Consider the following 20,089-nt stretch of genomic DNA (forward strand, 5'->3'; position numbering starts at 1 on the left):
TGGCAAATTCTCGATTTTTCCTCTTGAATTGTTGTGTGTGCCGTGTCAATGAGTTGGGGAGAATTTCAGAATTTGTGAAGTGTGTGGCAGTGTGGTTGGATGCAAAGTGTAGGGTTTAGGTGTTTTAATATATTAAATATACTAATTAAATAGTTAATTAGGCTTTAGGTATATTAAGGGGTTTAATTAGGCCCATTAGTCTTAATTAAAATATTAAAAATAATTTTGGTAAAATAAGTTTGTGAATTTAATAGCCGGGTTGCCAAGAAGTTCGTATTTTTGTTGAAAAACCAACACCGATAAAATTTACGTCCCGGCGTATAAAATCACCTTAAAACCCCTTATTTTCAAAAATACTAAAAAGCAACAACCATATTTTAAATAATTAAAAACAATTATTTAATAAAAACATTTTCTATTTTTCAGCTCTCGGTCTCCGTTCCTCGATCGCAACTTGAATAACTTTTAAAAATACATTTTAATACAACAATGTAGAAAATATATTTTTAACATACAATTATGCACAACATAATTAATTCATGCAACTCAACATAATTAATTCATGCAACTAAAACATTTAATTAAAATATAGGAGAATTTAATAATTTATATGCACGTGGTTCGCGTGGACCTTTAAATTTTCGGGGCGTTACATTATCATTCCCGACGTAAGATCAAAACCTACTCCCGTTGCTCTCTCCATCACTATGCCAGCTGCCGCCGAGCGCTGCCCTGACCACCGGACTAGAAGCGTCGAGCTCCATAAGTTTTTCCCCAAGCCCCTGCACCTATTTTCTGTACTGAATCGAGAAGAAATCTAGTGGATCCAGCCCTGTTCGAAGTTGTCTGTGCGCACGAGTTCTTCTTCGATCCGGTGAGATTTGGCTTTGATTCTTGGTTGTTTGTGATCGAGAACTAATACATGGTTCTTACGTCGATCATTTCCAATATTTAATGTTATTTAAGTATATTTTCCAAGAATTTTTTAGTTAAACTTTTTGAAAAAAAATTTGAAGTATCATGGTGGGACTAACTTCGGCCGGAGTACTGGTGGACCTTTCATTACAACAAGCTATGATTATGATGCTCCAATTGATGAATATGGTACGGGTTTTGTGTGTGTGTGTGTTTGTGTGTGTGTATATCTAGTATACTTGACCAATTATCGCAACCAAGAACATCACACAGGTTCGTGTTTAGAATCCAATATTAAGACCACAAAGCTAGCTTGGGAAATGAATATATAAATAGACGTGAATTGCGTGACTCAGGATATAAAAGATTGGTTACATCTAATGTTTCCAAAATATCATTCTTGATATGGATTTTTTTAGTTCGGATTTTACTGTGTTTTAGGCCTATTAAGGCAACCAAAATGGGGTCAGTTTAAAGATGTGCAGAAGGTTATAAAGCTATGTGCTGAGGCAATGGTGGCAGTGATCCCCAAACTACCTCTCTTGGTTCAAATTTAGAGGTATAAGAGCTTACTGACGTTCATTGTTTCCTATACTTAAACAAGACAAATAAAATGGAAATTCTTTGAATTGGTTTATTTTTGGGGAATTGATTACTTATACCGCTCGTGAGGATTACAATAATTACAAAAAACTCTGCTACCTTTAATTTTGTATAAATATTACATTTATTCCCATTAGGTTTATAAATTTAGTGCATATCCTTGAGGTTTTATGTCGAGGCTCGTATTTCGTATTTGAAAATTTTCGAAATTATTTAAATTTTTTTTTTAAATAAATAACATGTCTCATTCATAAAATAAATTGATTAAAAAAATTTAATGTCTAATGTAACAGCGGAAGCAAATATTGTTTTCAAACCACAACTTAAAAATAATTCGTCAAAGTAAAAACTGAGTTTGAGCATAAATAGTAAATGATAAAAAATGAGGTCCTCGGGTTCCTACTATTGTCGACCCAAGCTAGCTCACTGGTCCCCGCCCTCGGTCCCGACCTCATCAGTACCTACAACAATCAAGTCTAGTGAGTTTTAAGACTCAGCATGCATATATCGTGAATAACAAGTAAATAAATCATAAAATTTCGCGTAGCATAAAAACATCGTATCATAAAGCGTAAGGTGAAAATCATGTCATGGATAATTATAAATACGTGCATAACTGATAATCGTACGTAAAATGTTTGCTCGATAGAGCCCTGTCATAAAATAGCATATCATAATTTTCTATTGAGATAATATTTTACGCAAGTGGCCCATAACATAACATGCACGTCTGATCAAACTAAACCACAGTATACTGGGCGGTAGAGATCATCACAGCCCTTGGACTGGATATCCGTACCCATACATGAACATGAACCGGTCGTAAGTCACCGGGTGAAGTAATTATCCCATAAGCTGAATCCCATAAGCGTGAGGTGGCCACAAAACATATCGCATATATCTCAAAAATAAACATTTTCTATTTTTATGCACGTAATATAATTAAAATCACATTTTTTTATATCGAAGGAGTTGGATCGTTCCGAGGCTCGCTGCAACCTAATTCTTGCATTAGACACATGCAAATAATCTCAACTTGACCAACATATCATAGCCGAACCAAAAACGAGACAATTACGTCCAACAAACTTAGTATCTAACCATGACTCCGTACCAACCCGAACCAACATCGAACCATCGTTTAGTCATGCTTAAAATACACCTAAAATACTGGAAAATATATATCAAGGGCTGTAATATACGAAAATTGTGCATGGAGGCCAAAATCATGAAACGCTCTTTCGAGAGTCACTTTGGCACATTGCACCGTAAATTCTCGTACGACCTCTAAGCTTAACCAAATCACGAACGGCCAAAAACATGACTTTCCTAACTCAATGAGGTATTGTCCAGTCCAAGGCCATAGGCTAAAAGCCAACCAAGAACTCGAAACAAGCCTCTGAACCGAAGCTCAAGCTGCTGTCAACAAAATTGCAGCAGCAGCTGCTGTACTTCCTTTGCTTCGTTTACGAGGCTATTGACCATTGGGGCTTGAACCACCAACCAGAGTCTCTTCCCAAAATCCTAAGGTGTGGCTTGAACCATGGCTAAGGGCCCTAGGCCAACCACAATCCAAGCAACCACCCAAGGCAAGCCGCGCTTCACCCGAGAACGCATACTGCATGCGTGGGGTGTTGCGTTTGTTTTTCTGTCGTGTACCATTCCAGTGGCCATATGATCGACCATAGCTTGATCTAGATATCATGAGGTATTGTGTGAACCATGGCTAAGGGCTAAAAAGCCAACCAAGATCCACTCCAATCCTCAAAGCCGAAGCTTCACTCACGCAGGAACAAAAATCGAAGGGGGGTGCTTGTCTTGTTTTGTTTTGAAAACCGATGGAATCATGGACCAAGCCTTGAAAGGCCGACTTGATCACGTCCTAGACATGCTAAGCAAGTGTTCAAACCATGGTTACAGGCCCTAGGCCAACCAAGGTCCGAACCCTCGCCTTAGACAAACGAGAAGAGAAATCGAGACTCAACAATTGCAACTATGGAGAGTTGCTGTCAAATCTCTTCCTCCAGCGTGTAGGGGCTGGAACCAATGGACTAACATGACCCTAACATGCCCTAGTACATGTCTAGATGGAGCCTTGAACGCCTGAAACCGAGCCAAACCCTGAAACCATCAAAGAAATACCAAACGTGAAGCATGAAGAGAAACCGAAAAAAATCTGCATACAAATTTTCGAAGGTGCTGTGATGATTTCGGTTTTGCCTATAAAATCGTGTACATGTGATGTTTAAAAATAATTATATGACTTGATTGAAGAGAAAAAAATAACATATACATGCCTTGAATTTCTTTTGAAGAAAACAAAAATGATACGACGACACGGCGCGGCGGAAACGGAGTTTTCTTTTCTAGCTTTCTCTATTGTTTTCTCCCTTGTTTTCTCACGATTTTTCTCTAGTGTTTTACTCTGAATTTCGAGAGAATGGAGTGAGGGAGAGTGGTTAGGAAATGAGGGGAAGTTGCAAGATAAATGGATAATTAAATGGCAAAATGAATCTTGCTTTCTTTGAGTTTGTGAGATAAGGAATGATAATGATATTGTGGGATTTGAGGGATAATTAATTGAATGGGATGACTGATTTTTCTTGTCAAATAAGGGTAAGGATATTGCTTAATTATTAATTTTTTGTTGATTAAAAGGTGAGGGAATTATCTACCAAGAAAAGATTAAGGATATGAATCAAAATGGTGAGTTGCCCAAATCATGACTAAATCTTTAAGGTGGGGTGGCCGAAATTTACTAGGATTTATAAGGTAGAAATATTTTTTTAAATCTTGTATTTTAAGTCCTCAAAGTTTTTAAAACACCTATTATGTATTTTAGTGAATTAATAATTTAATTTAGGATAGTAATTTTCTTGCATGCATGGCTAATTTTCTTTAAAATAAATTACTAGCATGTAAAGTTACAATTTCTTAAATAAAATAAGACTAGATTAACTTATCTCAATTGGTCACACATTTTAATTTAGGCTTTTAATTAATTATTGAACATAAAAGAACTTATTTACTACTTAACTCCAATTAATTAATTAAATTCCTAAACATTCTTTTACATTAAAATAAATTATTCCTTGGCTTAAATTAAAATTTTGGAATATTTTATTATTATTAATCTTATCTTAATTCTCCAACTTCAGTCCGGCCTCGCGTACTTATCCGAAAAGATAAAAACTAAATTACTGCGTTTAAAATTAAATGATCATGACTAGCAAAGTTTAAATGAATTAAACCCTCATGCATGAAAAAATCATTTTAATTTAAATAATAGTAATTATGCATGACTTATACGTAGTCTGATTTAAAGGGTTCTACAATCCTCCCCCATTAAAAGAAATTTCGTCCTCGAAATTAAAACTCACCGAATAACTCGGGATAACGACTCATCTCTGGCTCAGACTTCACGTAGCTTCCTCCTCTGAATGATTGAGCCATTTGACTTTCACTAGCTTCACCAGTTTGTTTCGAAGCTTCTTCTCCTGTCTGTCTAAGATCTGCACTGGTCTTTCTTCATAAGACAGGTTCGGAGTGAGCTGCAACGGTTCAAAATTCAGGACATGCGAAGGATTCGCCATATACTTCCTCAGCATAGAGACGTGGAACACATTGTGTACTCTGGCCAGATTCGGCGGAAGAGCAACACGATAAGCTAACGTCCCAACCCTGTCGAGGATCTCAAATGGTCAGATGAATCTCGTACTAAGCTTTCCTTTCTTCCCGAACCGCATGACACCTTTCATAGGTGCTATCTTCACGAAAACATGGTCGCCAACGGCAAACTCTAGATCTCTCCTCCTCTGATCCGCATAACTCTTCTGTCGACTCTGAGCAGTCCTCATCCTATCACGGATCTTGACTACTACATAGGCAGTCTGCTGAATGATCTCCGGACCCAATTCTGCTCTTTCCCCTACTTCATCCCAATGAATGGGCGATCTGCACTTACGACTGTACAGTGCTACATATGGAGCCATACCTCTGGACGACTGAAAACTGTTGTTATAGGTGAACTCTACCAATGGCAACTTCGACTCCCAACTCCCTGAGAAATTGATGACACATGCACGGAGAAGATCCTCCAAAATCTGGATAACTCTCTCTGACTGCCCATCTGTCTGTGGGTGGAAAGCTGTGCTAAACAACAACTTCGTACCCATAGCCGAATGCAAACTCTTTCAAAATGAGGAAGTGAATCTAGGATCTCGGTCAGACACTATAGAAACGGGAATACCATGAAGTCTGACTATGTCTCGGATATACAACTCTGCATACTGAATCATGGTGAAAGTCGTCTTAATGGGCAAGAAGTGCGCTGATTTGGTAAGACGATCAACAATCACCCGGATAGCATTTGATCCTCTGACTGACTTCGGCAAACCGACCACGAAGTCCATGGTAACATTCTCCCACTTCCACTCGGGAATAGGAAGAGGCTTGAGCATACCTGCTGGTCTCTGATGCTCCGCTTTCACTAGCTGACACGTCAGACACTCGGATACATAACGTCTGATATCCTTCTTCATTCCGGGCCACCAATACAACAACTGTAGATCTTTGTACATCTTCGTACTTCCAGGATGAATAGAGTACGACGACATGTGGGCCTCGGACAAAATATCTGCTCGAATAGAATCACTGCTAGGAACCCACATTCTGTCTCGATATCTCACAATGCCGTCGCTGACTGCATACAAGATACTGCCCTTGGCCTCATCTCTCTGCTTCCATTTTGCCAACTGCTCATCTGTTGACTGTCCACTGCGAATACGGTCTAGAAGAGAAGATTGAATCGTCAAAGTAGATAGACGGGGAACTCTACCTCGAGGATATGTCTCTAGATCAAACCTCTGCATCTCAAATTGAAGGGGTCTCGGAATCGCCAAATGAGCCATCACTGCGACTTTCCTGCTCAGTGCATCCGCAACTACATTAGCTTTGCCCGGGTGGTAGCTAATGTCACAGTCATAGTCCTTCATTAGCTCCAACCAATGCCTCTGACGCATATTCAGCTCTTTCTGCGTAAAGAAGTACTTGAGGTTATTATGGTCGGTAAAGATCTGGCACTTCTCTCCATACAAATAATGCCTCCAAATTTTCAAGGCAAATACTACGGCTGCCAACTCTAGATCGTGGGTAGGGTAGTTATTCTCATGGATTTTCAACTGACGAGAAGCATATGCTATTACCTTCCCATGCTACGTCAACACTGCGCCTAAACCGAGCTTCGAAGCATCGGTATACAAAACGAAGTCTTCGGGCCCTGACGGCATGGCGGATACTGGTGCTGAGATAAGAGCTTGCTTCAGAGTATCGAAGCTCTTCTGACACTCCTCGCTCCACACAAATTTCGCATTCTTCTTTGTCAACGACGTGAGTGGAACTGCGATAGGGGAAAATCCCTGAATAAACTTCCGATAATATCCCGCTAGCCCAAGGAAACTACGGATCTCTGATGCATTCTGCGGCACAACCCAATCTCTGACTGCTGCAACTTTCGCTGGGTATACCTCAATACCGCTGCTAGAAACAATGTGATATAAGAACGCCACCTTCTCTAACAAGAACTCACACTTACTGAACTTTGCGAATAGCTTGTGCTTTTGCAAGGTCTGCAATACTGTGGTCAGATGTCTGCTGTGCCCCTCATGATTCTTTGAGTAGACGAGGATGTCGTCTATGAATACTATCACAAACTGATCAAGATACGGCTGAAATACGCGATTCATGAGATCCATGAAGGTCGCTAGCGCATTTGTCAAACCGAACGATATCACAAGGAACTCGAAGTGGCTATAACGAGTTCTAAAAGCAGTCTTGAGAGCATCGGCATCTTTCACCCTCAACTGGTGATAGCCAGAACACAGATCAATCTTCGAGAATACTGAAGCTCCAAATAAATCTTCGATCCTCGGAAGTGGGTATTTGTTCTTCACTGTAACCCTGTTCAACTTCCGGTAATCAATACAGAGTCTCATCGAACCATCCTTCTTCTTCACAAATAAGATTGGCGCGCCCCATGGTGAAAAACTCGGGCGAATAAACTCCTTGTCGAGAAGTTCCTGAATCTGTTTCTTAAGTTCTGCCATCTCTGTCGGCGCTAATCGGTACGGTGCTTTTGAGATCGGTGCGGTACCTGGCATAAGCTCAATAGAAAACTCCACCTCTCGCACCGGTGGCATACCAGAGACGTCATCAGGAAACACGTATAGAAAGTCCCTAACGATTGGGACATCGGAGGCTGACTGACTGGGTGTCTCGGGAACAGATACAAAAGTCGCTAAAAACGCTCGACACTCTCTATGCATAAGCTTTATAGCCTGGACACAAGGTATTATACGCGGTAAAGGAAAGTACCTGTCTGGTTCGAATAAGAACTGTTCTCTCCCAAGAGGTCGGACTAGAACAGATCTCCGCTGGAAGTCAATCAAAACCGTGTTCCTTAATAGCCAGTCCATACCCAGAATGATGTCAAACTCTGGCATCGGCAATACGATAAGATCCGCATAAACAAGGTTACCATGAAGCTCGAGGTCTATGTCTCGAATCACATTAGTAGCGGCTAGCTCCTCTCCAGAGGGCAACACTACTGAATACGCTACATCTAGCCCAATGGTCTTGATCTGGAGGAAATTAGCAAAGGTCTCCGAAATGAACGAATGAGTAGCCCCTGAATCTATCAAGGCATTCGTAGCTGAACCAGCTATAAAAATTCTCACTGAAAGGTTAGAACATCAAGCTGAACCCAATAATTACTTAGAACTAACTTATAGACATGCGAAGGTCAAAGTTCTTCTAACCTAAATTCCCGAAAGTAACACTGATTAGAACATGCAATCCTATCATCAATTCTATGTTCAAAATCTCAACCCAAACTCTCGAAACAATAAATTTCAAATATAAACTTAAAGCTTTAAGATACCTGTCAAAAGCATAGTCTCCGTGTTCGTCTCCGCTACATGAAGGGCAAAAACTCTGCCTTGGGTAGGCAGACTCCCCTGAGGGCAATTCTTCATTAGGTGGTCAGGACTACCACACTTGTAGCACTTCCCTGAGCCATACATACAAGCTCCAGCGTGAGGGCGTGTGCACTTAGCACAGACTGGATAATCCGTGGCCCTTGGGACTGCCTGTCCCTGCTGCTGCTGTCCTCTATTCCTGGAGGGGTCGTGGAAAGGCCGCTTACTCTGATGCTGCTGCTGAGAAGGGCGGTGCGGCACTTGGACTGGTCGCTTGCCCTGGCGATCTCTCTCAATATCAATCAGATCTTGCTCTGCAGCTAGAGCTATGGAGACAGCGACGTCATAGGTAGTAGGGCCAGCCACCCTAACATCACGGCGCAAGATCGGCCGTAGACCATCCATAAATTGCCTCAACTTGGCTCCAGCATCATTTGCAATCAGGGGCACAAAATGGCAAACCCTCTCAAACTTACGGATGAACTCCGTAACAGTCAAGTCTCCCTGCCTCAGAGTTATAAACTCCCTTGTCAACCTGGAACGCACCTCGTCAGTAAAATATTTGGGCTGCGTTTGGTTTGGAGGATAAAATAAACTAATGATTACTAAGTAAATGATAAAAAAAATGATTGTTGTAAGAATGTAATATATGGTGTTATGTTTGGTATGATTTTTAAGTGCAAGATAATTTTGAATTTTTTGATGAAAGGACAAAATTGCCCTTTCTTCTTTTTTTTTCTTCTTCCACTCCGGCGGCGACGACGGCGACGTTCTGGCAACATCGGTGCGGCCAGCAGTCAACGGAGTCGATGGCTGCCGGCTGGCCGAAAGTTATCGATCGGCATCGGCCGGCGGGGACGGTCGGTGGTCCGGCGTCGACTGGTTCTCGGCGGCTGCTGGCGGCGATCGGTCGGCATTCGGCGGCGATCGGTCGGCATTCGACGGCGGTTGTCGGCCGGTGGTGGCGGCGGCAGCGGCGGCGGCGGTCGGTGGCGGCGGTCGTGGCGGGAAGTGGTGATGAGTTTGGATATAGGAGAAGGGTAAAATTGAAAAAATAGGAAGGATTAAGAGTTGGATAAATAATCCTAGGGGGTGAGGAGGTATTATTTTAACCCACCTAATATAACCTAATCATTCATAGGAGGTATTGACTTGGTTAAATAATCACGCGTACCAAACGAGAGATAAGGTGGGTTAAAAAAAATAAACCCACCTTATCACCCCTACCAAACACTCCCTTGGAGTAGAATACCTCTGTAAAGCGCGTCCAGCTCAGAGTAGCCAAGTTCAAGGCTACAGATGCTCCTTCCCACCATAAGCGGGCGTCTCCTCCAAACAGATAGGTCGCACAACGGACCCTATCCTCGTCTCCAAGCCCCATGAACTCGAAGATAACCTCAAGGGACTTAATCCAGCCCTCAGCAATCATGGGATCTGTCGTCCCTGAGAACTCCTTTGGTCTCATCTTCATGAACCGCTCATAGGTAGCCTCAGGCCCCGTCTGCCTGGCTACCCCAGCATTGTTCCCCGCAAACTGCGCAAAGAACTGCGTCATTCCGGCTAGCATCTGGGCGTTCATGTCCGGTGGAGGGGGTGGGGGTAAATCTCTCTTCTGCCTATGATCCTCACCGTCCTCATGACGATGCTCATCGTCTCTCATGCGCTCGGGAATGCGTCTAGGAGGCATTCTGTTTCATACATAATCCATACGTAACCAACATGCATAATTCCTATTATTTCTTTAAATTTAAATAAATACTGCATAATCATAATCTTGACATAAAATATTTCACGAAAACATGCTGTTAAAATATTTCATGCTTTAAACGAAATGCGTAAACGTAAACTTCCTTTGCTTCGTTTATGAGGCTATTGACCATTGGGGCTTGAACCACCGACCAGAGCCTCTTCCCAACATCCTAAGGTGTGGCTTGAACCATGGCTAAGGGCCCTAGGCCAACCACAATCCAAGAAACCACCCAAGGCAACCCGCGCTTCACCCGAGAACACATACTGCACGCGTGGGGTATTGCGTTTGTTTTGCTGTCGTGTACCATTCCAGTGGCCATATGATCTACCATGGCTTGATCTAGACATCATGAGGTATTGTGTGAACCATAGCTAAGGGCTAAAAAGCAAACCAAGATCCACTCCAATCCTCAAAGACGAAGCTTCACTCACGCAGAAACAAAAATCGAAGGGGAGTACTTGTCTTGTTTTGTTTTGAAAACCGATGGAACCATGGACCAAGCCTTGAAAGGCCTATTGGTCACGTCCTAGACATGCTAAGAAATTGTTCAAACCATGGTTACAGGCCCTAGGCCAACCAAGGTCCGAACCCTTGCCTTAGACAAACGAGAAGAGAAATCGAAACTCAACAATTGCAACTATGGAGAGTTGCTGTCAAATCTCTTCCTCCAGCGTGTAGGGGTTGGAACCAATGGACTAACATGACCATAACATGCCCTAGTACATGTCTAGATGCAGCCTTGAACGCCTGGAACCGAGCCAAACCCTGAAACTATCAAAGCAATACCAAACGTGAAGCATGAAGAAAAACTGAAAAAAATCTGCATACAAATTTTCGAAGGTGCTGCGATGATTTCGGTTTTGCCAATAAAATCGTGTACATCTGATGTTTAAAAATAATTATATGACTTGATTGAAGAGAAAAAAATAACATATACATGCCTTGAATTTGTTTTGAAGAAAACAAAAATGATACGATGACACGGCGCGGCGGAGACGGAGTTTTCTTTTCTAGCTTTCTCTCTTGTTTTCTCCCTTGTTTTCTCACGATTTTTCTCTAGTGTTTTACTCTGAATTTCGAGAGAAGTGGGAGAGTGGTTAGGAAATAAGGGAAAGTTGCAAGATAAAGGGATAACTAAATGGCAAAATGAATCTTGCTTTCTTTGGGTTTGTGAGATAAGGAATGATAATGATATCATAGGATTTGAGGGATAATTAATTGAATGGGATGACCGATTTTTCTTGTCAAATAAGGGTAAGGATATTGCTTAATTATTAATTTTTTGTTGATTAAAAGGTGAGGGAATTATCTACCAAGAAAAGATTAAGAAAATGAATCAAAATGGTGAGTTGTCCAAATCATGACTAAATCTTTAAGGTGGGGTGACCGAAATTTACTAGGATTTATAAGGTAGAAATATTGTTTTAAATCTTGTATTTTAAGTCCTTAAAGTTTTTGGAACACCTATTATGTATTTTAGTGAATTAATAATTTAATTTAGGATAGTAATTTTCTTGCATGCATGACTAATTCTTTAAAATAAATTACTAACATGTTAAGTTACAATTTCTTAAATAAAATAAGCCTAGATTAACTTATCTCAATGTAATGCCCGAGATTTAATTATTGTAATCAGACGTTGATTAATTGACAGAATTGAGGTTATAGGAACTCAAATGAAGAAGCAGGGCATCGTTACAGTATAAGCCAAGATGTTGGACCGAACATCTGGCGCCAAGATGTTAGACCGAACATCTGGCGCCCGAGCGGTAGAAAAGAACCGCCCGAGCGCCAATGCACCATGAGTTTACTTCTTGGACAGAATGTTTGGCGCCCGAGCGGTAGAATATTACCGCCCGAGCGCCAGGAGATGATCAGCTGAGTATCTCGACAGAAACTTCCGCACCCGAGCGGTAAATATTAACCGCCCGAGCGCCACCTGAAAGTGGTGAAAAATGATGACACGTAGCATTAACATGCAGCTGATATATATATACGTATCATGCCTTCAGAATTCATATCAAACGAAGAAAAGGAAGCACGAGAAAGAATTGAAGAATTCTTACGCCTTTATATTTCGATCCGTCCGTCAGATTTTGAATCCGGACACAGTATCGTGTTCCTATCAACGCAGGCTACAATTGGACGTAAGTTTTATTACGTTTTGATATGACTTGAAATTGTGCTATTATCAGAATCGGATATGATTCATATATGGTGTTTCTGATATGTTAAACATCGTATAATCAAAATCGGATTGAAGAATGGATACCGTATAGAATTGTTATGATTTTTGGAGTTGATTTGACTGGGATTGATATCAGATTTGTGATGTATTGATTATGAGTTGGGGGTATTGATATTGTATTCCTCGTTATTGTTATTGTCAGATTGAGTATTGACAGATTTGAGTTCGGGACTTCGAGAGAGTCAGATTGACAGAAAGAAAGGTATAAATAAATGTTGATTCGGGATTGCACAACTCGAGTAGATTTGACTTGAGTTTCCCAAAATCACATACTGAATGATTATTGCATTTGATATTTGCAACGCTTGATATTGATATGCTTACTCTATTGAATTGTAGCAAAGCATGAGTTAGAATTGGGCAGATCCGCCTAGTCTTTGGTAGAACCGCCATGGCAGAACCGCCAAGTCACTGTACTTTTGGATATATATATTGATAGACTGAGGAGAAGACCGACTCCTATTGCAGATCTTCAATATATACAACCAAAGTCTAGGACTAAGAACTTACCACCATCTAGCTGGGGTAAAGTAGATGGGAGAACGTTGCGTTCTTATTCAGATCGGGATCCCTAGATTAGGATGAGTCGAGTCAGAGTTTAGGAGTCACAGAGTGTGATTCAGAGTTTGTATTGATACATATTGTTCAGATTTGATATTTGTTATTGATATGTGTTTCATGATTTTATATATGCTTTTATATGATGGCATGTTTACATTGTTTATACTGGGATATATATATCTCACCGGAGTTATCCGGCTGTTGTCGTGTTTGTATGTGTGCATGGCAACAGGTGGGACATGATCAGGGTCGAGGAAATGAAGATAGATCGTGACTAGAGTAGAGACTACGGACTTGGATTAGAGATAGGGTTTGGACACTTGACATTTAGTTGTTAAACCTTAGTTCAATGATTGTATATATATAGTACAAGATTTGTACTTTAATACTGATATGTATATTAGATTGAATCCCATTACAATCCGCATGTTAAAAAAAAAAAATTTAGATCCAGATTATTTACATTGATCCAATTATCTCAATAACGATTAAGAAGATGACTAGCGTCCGGGTCCCCACACTCAATTGGTCACACATCTTAATTTAGGCTTTAATTAATTATTGGACATAAAAGAACTTATTTACTACTTAATTCCAATTAATTAATTAAATCCCTAAACATTCTTTTACATTAAAATAAATTATTCCTCGGCTTAAATTAAATTTTTTGAATATTTTCTTATTATTAATCTTATCTTAATTCTTCAACTTCAGTCCGGCCTCGCGTACTTATCCGAAAAGATAAAAACTAAACTACTGCGTTTAAAATTAAATGATCATGACTAGCAAAGTTTAAATGAATTAAACCCTCATGCATGAAAAAATCATTTTAATTTAAATAATAGTAATTATGCATGGCTTATACGTAGTCTGATTTAACGGGTCCTACATTTTATGTACATTACAATTGTCCCCTTATATTCAAGAGTGTGACACTCAATACAACAAAAGTATGCCTAATAAAACCCTTGCATTAAATTTCCCATATCCAAAATTATCAGATGTCCAATTCTTGTAGGCTCAGTCCTTTGTATAGTCCAAAAAACCTTGAAAGCGATGTTATAAATATCGATACAACCTATGATATGAGTTTTTTTGTCCAAATAACAGATCAACTCTATGGATACTATCCCAAAATTCGTTCGTCAGCCCTCAAAAGATGGTACTACAGCTTCTGATGCATCCATCTCAGGTTGAAGTTGGTGATAATGCATTCCTGAGACTCGGGTTGCTGTAACAAATAATTACTACTGCTGATATAAGTGATTATCTGTGGTATTCCTCAAGGTACAAAAGCATTTAGAAACACGATTCTTATAGCACAGATGTCAGGTTTTGATATTTCTTGATTGTTTCAGCATAAATATAAAATGAAATGAACCAAAGGCAGCTCTTCACATTGATTCTCTTGGCCACACGATGCATGTTTTTATCAACGGAGAACTTGCAGGTAAATTTGGAAAAATGCTGCTAACGGATACTTTATCTATGATATTGTGTCTGGTTTATAAATTAGCCTTCAGATTATTTAAAATTCAGAGTTGTTCTCAAGCGTGTCATGTTTTGTAAGAATTAGTTCTGTTAAAGTAAGCTTTTCACCAACACATTAAGAGATATAGTGTGTAGCAAATTCTTATTGTAATCCTAACCATCATTACTCTCTAACATAAAATTCTTTGAATTTAGAACTATGGAGCAAACTATGATACAGAGGGAGCCGGTGTTACTGGCCCTATGCAGTTAAAAGTTTACAAAATGGATCCACCCGCAGCAATGGAATTATCAGCTATTAATGTAAAATTTTTTTTAATAGGCATAACAGTAGTCAATTATATACGTTTAATTTTGTTAACCGCCGCTACTTATATTTTTTTTGTCTCATTTTGGAATCTGTGGTGGCAGATTGGTTTGAAAGGAGAATAATTAGGCCTATCTAGTGAAAAAGAAAAGGCTTCCTAAGGGTACATCTGAGTATCAGGTGCGACAATGTTGGAAGTAGTGTGTAGAGACAGCATCTGCCTTATCCCATACAACACTGAGTAAGAGTTTAGTTATTTACTGATTTCTACTATGTACTAGTCAACGCTATATTTTCATTTTTACAGGTACCATTGGATTTTGACTATCATCAATGAAGATAAAAATATGATATATTTATTGGACAATACGGCTAACAGAAACATAGATGATGCAAGGAAAACTATAGTGACCAAGTAAGTAGTAGATTATGTTGATTTTGAATGCATTCACTTATAATTATGAAAAGAATATATATAATTTTTTACTTTTTAAAATGTAGTGGAGTCAAAATATACAATGCCTCGAAGTGTATTTCTTAAAGGCCATGTTTTAAACAATTGACGGTATGAATTATGCCTATGTATGAAGACATGAATGGATAGTTCTTATTATTTGGATTGTGATTGTTGCATTAACTTTTCAATTTCATTATATTTAGTATAATCTAAAACAAAGTGGTTCTGTTGAATGTGGATATTGTGTGATGAGGTATATGAAAGAGGGTTGAATTTGAAAATCCACAATTGGAGAAGATGACGGGTTTCTTTTTTATGATATGCTCTGGTTTATTATTGAGATAAACTGCTGCCATTGGGATATGTGCACATGAAATCTATATAATTATTAATTCTTGAATTTGTGCTATTAGTATTAATGGTTGGGATATTTGTTTCCGTTGGATATATATGCATATGGTAATATATATTTTATGATAATTGATATGTGTTTTGCCCTTTATTTTGTTTTTTATGATATGCTTAGTTTTGTTGTTTATATGCATATGATTTGATATTTATTTGTGACAGTGGTGTGTATGATATATGCTCAGTTTTGTTGTTTCTTTGTTGATATCAGTTTATTGTCATAAACTTTACAAAGATTTGCCTTTAGAAGTTAGAATTAATATATAGATTTCAGTGTCTTGATTTCAGAATCTAGATTTACTGTATAGATTGGTGGAATCTCCTAAAAATTAAGCTGAAATATATCCTGAAACTAGCTCTGAAAAATGCATTTTCATTTGTGGATATTGTCATTTTTTTTTATGAATGATCTTATTAATCTAATGCATCTTATACTTTTTACATTTTACTTTGCAGGATCAATCAAGAACCAATATTACAACCAATTTCAATATGATGAGGTCAGAAGTGAATGGAGCGAATTCGTCTACTCTTATGTAGGTGTTTAAATGGATCATGTGCGTCATTGTGCATTTTTGGATATACTTGTGGATATATATTTTGGTTATACGTATTTGTGGATACATTTTTGGGTTATACTTGTGGATTTGTGGATATATACTTGTTGATTGGTAGATATACTTGTGGATTCGTGGATTTTCATCATTTTTAGATGGATAATTTATGAATCAAATGAATATATTTTAAATTATATATATGTGTGTGTATATATAGTGGTATTATTCTATATTAATTAAATTATTTTGATAAAGTTAAAATTATGTTTTTACTTCACTACTTTATTAAATTATAATTACTTCGTTAAATTTAATTTGTGTTATAATAAAATATGATTATTTACTTCAACACTAAACTAAATGATGAAGTAATAAAAAACAAAATAATTCGTCATATTAAAATTCTGTTGAAGTTAAAAAAAGGATTTACTTCATTACAACAACATAATTGTGAAGTCGTTCTTTACTAAATACTTCATCATAATACAAAAAAATAAAATCTTTTAAATCGACTACTTCGTCAATAAAAGTAAATTGTGACTCAACAAATAAAAATTATGGCGAAGTTATAGAATATATTTACTTCATCATAGTTCCATAACAACGAAGTCGTTCGCATCAAGTACTTCACTAAAATACAAAACCTGTGAAGTTATACAAAACATTTAATTCATTAATGAATGAAAACTATGAAGTTATATATAAGCCATTAATTCTTCACTTTACGAAATTGATGAGTAAAAACGTTTTACTTCGGCATCGATCTAATTCTGGACCGGTTTTCCCTAATTGAACTGGCCAAAGACTTCGCTAATTTGTTGGATACGACTTCGGTTACAATGCGAAGTAAAATGGTACCATATTACTTCACGTGCGTCTACTTCGGCAACCTATGAATTCATTGAATATGTGAAGTAAATCAAGGAAATTCTACTAGTGCATTCATCAAAGTTCTCCAGCTTGGACTCAGCAAACTCATTTATTTCACTCCAGATGAGGTCGATGTGAGTATGAACTGGGTTGGTTGGCCTCGGCTCTTCAATCACCTAGCCCTTGAATTTTGGATCTGTCAGGGCATGCGAGATACTCAGCCATGTGGTAGTTGAATCCACTTTTTCTCGAATCACCACATGTTTTGGTCGTTCAATCGGTAGAACATTAGGTCTGGGGACGATGAAGGGAGGTGCACAAATTCCAAGAAGCTCAGCACTTCACAAGATTCGGTGACGATCTTGGGTAAGTGTTCAATTGGTTTCTTCAATTGGAGCTTTTCAGTTGATGGTGCAGTTGTAACTGATAGAATTGGTTTGGCAGCTATGGGTGTTCCAGCTCCAGTTGACATCAGTTGATCAGCTGGTATGGCTTCAGAAAAAACTAGCTTGTTCTTTTACGACCTTGGCTTCTTCAACATCTTCGAATCTCCGAATCACTTTTACTGACAATAAGTTTCCTCTTGATTGTCAGTTTTCTAGCCACCTCCTTGGCTTTGGCTACCTTCAAGGATTTGGGAGCAGCTATCATCCCAATCTCCTGCTTGACCTTAGAAAATTTTACAGGGGAGATGTCCAGTTTTGTTATGGCTGGTTTACCATTCATAGCATTAAAGATCTTGAACTTTGACATCATCTCTACAGAGTTTCTAATAAGACTAGAGCTTTTCCGCAAATAGCGAGCTATAGTGCGAAACCATTCGACTTCTTGGTTGATTAAACTTTTTTTTTCAGGACGTTGAACATAATTGTTGACAACTTCAAGCTTGTGCCCTTCATGATCGCAGTCATGATTTGAAAATCTTCCAGTGTAAGGGCAGTGAATGAACCTGCTTTAACAAAAACACCCTTTGCAACGATGTCAGCCAGCAACTGGATCTCTGGCTTCAGTTCTTTCTTGGGGTCAGACACCTTAATCTTATTCTCATCAGCAGACAGTAGAGTCTGAATCTCTTCAATGTCAGCTATTGTGCCCTCAAAAAAATGAGAAAGGCCTTCAGTTGGAAGTTGGAAGACAGTGTTCAAGATTTATTCATCCTTAGTCAGCATCTGGTTGTTGACGGTCAGGAGAATCTTGCAGTCATCAAAAATAGTGTTGTTGGCATAAACTTCTTGTATCTCATTTGGATAGATGTCTTGGGTTGCTAATCCCAAAAATTTCTTCAGGCTAGCAGCTTCGATTTTAAAGAATGCGTTTCGAACAGATTCGTCTGAAGTAGTGATAATGGACTCGAAATCAATGGCCATAACGATGAGAATGAAAGCTGGGTTTGTCTTGCCATTTGCGTTGATTCTTCTAAGAAAAAAATACTCAGAGTGTTTGAATGATTGAGAGTTTAGAACAAAATGAAATGAACTGAATACTGGCGGCACAAATATATATGTTATTGACTGTTCAAATTTGGACACCTGGCAGTCCGAGATTAATTTGAATAAATAGCATTTACTTCATATGAAAATACAGAAATAAGTCGATTCAACTACTTGTAATATAATTTCCAATAATATTCAATGAATAATATAATTAATGATGTAATCTTGAAAGTCACAAAACTTATTGTGGAATCTTAGCTGCATTGATAATCAGTTAACATATATGATAAGATCCGTTGGATCGAGAACTGAATGATCTGTTGGAAACTAAGTTAGTTCAGTTCGGGACTAATTGATAATTGTCTTATCAGTTAACTAACTATAATTCGACGTTTCCCATAAATTAAGCATTAAGATAAATTAATAAGCCCAGAAATGTTTTTAAATAAGAAAAATTAGTCTCGGGTAGTGGCTTTGTGAAGATATCTGCTGCTTGTTTTGCAGTTGAAATGTATTCCATTATGATTTCCTTCTTGAAAGCATGATTTCTGATGAAGTGATGTCTGACATCAATATGCTTCGTCATGGAGTGAAGAACTGGATTATATATAATCGTAATTGTACTAGTGTTGTCATATAATATTGGTGAATCCTCTGCGATGACACCATAGTCTTTCAGTTATTGCTGATCCAGAGCAGTTGGGCGCAACAGCATCCAGCAGTTAGATATTCTGCATCCGTTGTGGAAGTTGATATGGATGTTTGATTCTTTTTGAACCAGGAAATCAGTCTGCCTCCCAGAAACTGACATGACCGACTAGTGTTCTTCTATCAAGTTTACATCCTGCATAATCTGTATCTGGATAGCCAACTAGAGTGAAAGATGAGTACTTAGCATACGATAAGCTCACATTTTGTGTGCTTTTAAGATATATTAATATATGTTTGGCAGCTGAAAAATACGATTGTTTAGGAATTTGCTTGAAATCTAGCACACATGCAGACAACAAACACAATATCAGGGCGACTAGCAGTTATGTAAAATAATGAACCTATTAAACCTCTGTAGAGTGCCATCTCGACTGATATTCCCCCTTCATCTTTATCTAATTTAATTGATGAGCTCATGGGAGTATTTGCAGCTGAACATGTTTCCATGTCAAATTTCTTAATCTGTTCCTTTGTATATTTAATTTGACTGATAAATGTACCAGTTTTCAATTTCTTCACTTGCAGACCAAGAAAGAATGTCAGTTCACCCATCATACTCATCTTGAATTTATCCTGAATTAATTTAGCAAATTTCTTGCATAATTTGTGGGGTTAGTTGACCTAAAAATAATATCATCAACATAAATTTGTACGAGTAAAGTATGATCTTTCTTAGTAAATTTGAACCGTTTTTTATCAACTGTTATAACAGTCATGACCAGTTAAGAATTTTGATAATCTCTTATACCAAGATCTGGGAGCTTGTTTAAGAACATATAAATCTTTGTTAAGATGATAGACATA

The 20,089-nt window shown here is 38.3% G+C and overlaps 1 long non-coding RNA gene across 6 annotated transcripts; it reads left to right on the forward strand.

Moving 5' to 3' along the window:
- Window positions 1–665: 665 nt before the first annotated feature.
- Window positions 666–16,370, forward strand: LOC142537904 (uncharacterized). 6 transcript variants are annotated; one of them, XR_012818588.1, is made up of 8 exons: window positions 1,016–1,104; window positions 1,357–1,474; window positions 14,162–14,338; window positions 14,410–14,501; window positions 14,738–14,845; window positions 14,954–15,264; window positions 15,351–15,414; window positions 15,510–16,370. It is a non-coding gene; the product is annotated as an uncharacterized LOC142537904 (long non-coding RNA). The 6 variants fall into 6 exon arrangements; XR_012818584.1 differs by lacking the exon at window positions 1,016–1,104 and adding an exon at window positions 666–874 and having other exon boundaries at window positions 14,954–16,370; XR_012818586.1 differs by lacking the exons at window positions 1,016–1,104; window positions 1,357–1,474 and adding exons at window positions 666–874; window positions 12,633–12,692 and having other exon boundaries at window positions 14,954–16,370.
- The last annotated feature ends 3,719 nt before the right edge of the window (window positions 16,371–20,089 follow it).

This window comes from Primulina tabacum, chromosome 2 (assembly GCF_025594145.1).
Source record: "Primulina tabacum isolate GXHZ01 chromosome 2, ASM2559414v2, whole genome shotgun sequence".
Lineage (NCBI taxonomy): Eukaryota > Viridiplantae > Streptophyta > Magnoliopsida > Lamiales > Gesneriaceae > Primulina > Primulina tabacum.